This window comes from Puntigrus tetrazona, chromosome 20, assembly GCF_018831695.1.
Source record: "Puntigrus tetrazona isolate hp1 chromosome 20, ASM1883169v1, whole genome shotgun sequence".
NCBI classification, from domain to species: Eukaryota; Metazoa; Chordata; class Actinopteri; order Cypriniformes; family Cyprinidae; genus Puntigrus; species Puntigrus tetrazona.
Genome location: NC_056718.1, coordinates 5,151,630 through 5,154,851, shown reverse-complemented (window position 1 = coordinate 5,154,851; position 3,222 = coordinate 5,151,630).

Genomic DNA, 3,222 nt, shown 5'->3' with positions numbered 1-3,222 from the left:
CTCAGTACACTACCTCAAGTCTAAAGATCCCATTCTAGTGTCTTAATAATATTCTGATGTAGAAATGTGATTGGGCCTGCTATAGCCTATTGAGGTCTTAGTACAGAGTAATGAGTATTACGCATAGCTAGCACTACTATTACTACTAATAAGAAGAATAAAAAGAAATACAAATTACACATGAAAGAACTTGTATTTAATACTATTTTATTATGCTAATATTAATATTAACATGGTATATTTATATAAATTTGCCTGTATTGGTGTTAGAATTAGATAAGTTCTGCTGGTTCAACAAAAGACACTTAAACAGCTTTACAATTCATATTCTTTCAAGCGTACAGTTTTATAACTAACAAATTGAGTTTAGCCTCTGAAATGGCTATATAACTTGTATCTCTCATGTCTTCAGTGTGCTGAAATAGATTTTTTTTTTGTTCATGTCCACAATCATTGTTTTGAATGACTAGAAATGAATTAACTTTTTACGTGATGTGATTTCCAACAGTGTCATGTAATTTCACTCTTAGAGGGTCTGAAAAAGAGGGATGTGATTTTTTTTCTTCATTTTTAGATGTCATTAATCATTCTGCTATAAACAGCTCGACTGTGTTACGCTTGCAGACATGGGAGAGAGCTTCCATACTTCAGATGAAATTTATTAAGGCTGATTTTCAGAAAGATGAGAGAGTCGGCAGGACTCTTTGTCGCTTTGATTACATTATAAAAAGAACATTACCACTGAATTCTCTCTTTCAATCAATATCAATAAACAGGAGCATATATATATAGTAGCCTAAAGCTTATGTTAAAAATACCCTGTCTCCAAGATTTGTGCCAACAAGGTATGTATTTTTCTATAATCATGATCGTTTATTGTAGCTGTACTGTACATTTGACTGGGTATCAGCAGTGCAATCGATTTTTTGTTGTTGTTGTTGTTGTTGTTGTTGTTGTTTTTGGACATTTAGATAATTAGCTCATTTTGTGTTTGAGGATTTTGAGCTACATGACGATTCTTTTAATTAAAAAAGACTTGGTGATGGTGAGCTTAATTTGAGCTTGATTTCGTTGACCAAATCTATACATCTGAACGTGTAAGCACTTTTTTAACTACCGTTATTTATATGCTTAAGTAAATAACACAATGAATTATCAAGCAGTTGCATTCGATATTCACTTCTGAGGAACTCACTTCTCCTTTGGTAGTTGCATGAGATTGCGAACTACAAGACTCACACAGACAGGGTCTCGTGAGAGACGGACAACAGCTGAAAGTACTAGTTTCAATCTGCCTCTTCTTGATCTTAGTTGCGTTGCAAGTCTTGCTAATAACCATCCTAAGGCTAACCATCCTAATGGCTAACCCCATTTGCATCTGAGCTAATATAGAACCACTGATGCTTCTTTGCTGCATTCAGTGTGGTCAGGAAAATAGCAGTCAAATAAGTGCCAATGAAATTAAACTAATAACACTTACAATTTAATTATTAATGTGTCATTAAATTAAATATAAAATATTAATTATTTAACATTAGTTCTCATGAATTATCAGTGCATAATATTTCTAAAGCTTAGTTAATGCTACTTTCAACATTTAATAATACAAAATTTGATCAAAAGTTGCGTTTTATGACGCTGAGGTAACGTGACCTAGGAATGAACAGTGTATTTATAGCTAACTAATACTATTGCTCATTGATAGTTAATGTTAGCTAACTATCATAATATTCATAATAATAAATACCCATTTTCTTTGGCTTCATTTGAATTAATCAATATGATATAGAACATGTGACTGTGTTAAGTTTAGGTATTGGTAGGACTAGGGGTGTAGAATAAGGTTATGTGTAATGAGGCCTTTATATGTGCTTAATAAATGTCTAATATTATACTATTATGCATGTGAATAAGCAACTAATAGGAGTTACTGTAAAATAAAGTGTTACCCTAATTGATTTATTATTATTATTATTATTATTTTAAAGCCAAATTGTAGTACACTCATCAAGTCCTGGGAGGTTTAGTCAGTGTAAATTTGTGGTTTATGTTTTTGAGCAGTGTAGCTTCTTGGCTGGTAATGGAAGCATGTCAGATATAGTCCCTGTTGAGGAAAAATTGAAAATCGGTCAATTCCTAAAAGCTCCATCATGTCCATAAGTGAGGCACTTTAGCCCATGATGCCCTGGGGAGCTGTCCCAGCATGCAGTGTGCTCTACGTGCTTCGAATGAAATGCTTCTGAAAAAAGACAGGTAACACGGGCTTGTTTTACCTTCAGGTCAGTTCAACAAGTTTACTCTTAATAAATGTTTTTTAAAGATTTTTTGGACCAAATATGCCCAAGAAGAACCATTTTTGGTTGAGGGTTTTTAAACTATTCATATTCAGGTCTAGAGGGTCAATGCCCAGCAGATTTTACCCTGCTTGTATTTTTCCTTGATTAGCTTGCTCAGGAGTCTCTGATTAGAGGTAAAGCTTAACTGTGCTTTTTTTTTTAAAGTTCTATAGTTTTGGATGTTATGTCAAAAATATTAGCTTTATTTAATTTGTCGCTTTATAAGTTCTCTTGATTACCATACTACTACATATCAGAGGTGTCCAATCGTCCAATTGGGCCGTCGTTCTGCAGAATTTAGCTTGTGCCTCCCCTAAAGCCCTTGCTTTTGAGGTTTTAAATAATCCTGATGACCATGATTAAATGGTTCATGAGATTTAGGATTGGAGCTAAGCTCTAGGTTAGTATAGTGATACTCTAAGTCAGAGGTCCTCAGCAGATCAACTTTTAACTCCAAACTTTATCAAACTCACCTGCTGAAAACATACCCTTTACCCACGCTTGAGGTCTTTGCACTTGACCCCTTGACTGCTTATATGTTGTATCTCCTGTATTTGACCACAAGCGTGTGTGTGAAACTTGTTATTACCTAATGTTACACACTTGTAGAAAACGCAAGTGTGTACATAGCTTTATTTTTTATTTTAAATACTTTGCATTGCAAAATCTACTTCTAAATGTCTGTTCAGCAGTCCCTATAGCATGACACAATTTAATTTGTGGTGCTTCTAATTAAGCATGAAAAGCAGTTGCAAATGTTGTACCAAATATATATCACCACTACTCCTCTTTGCACCAATAAAACATCCAACACTTTTTTTGTATAATTATAATATTAATATATAGTGTGTGGAGTGTCCAGCAAAACCAATTCTATTCACAAACA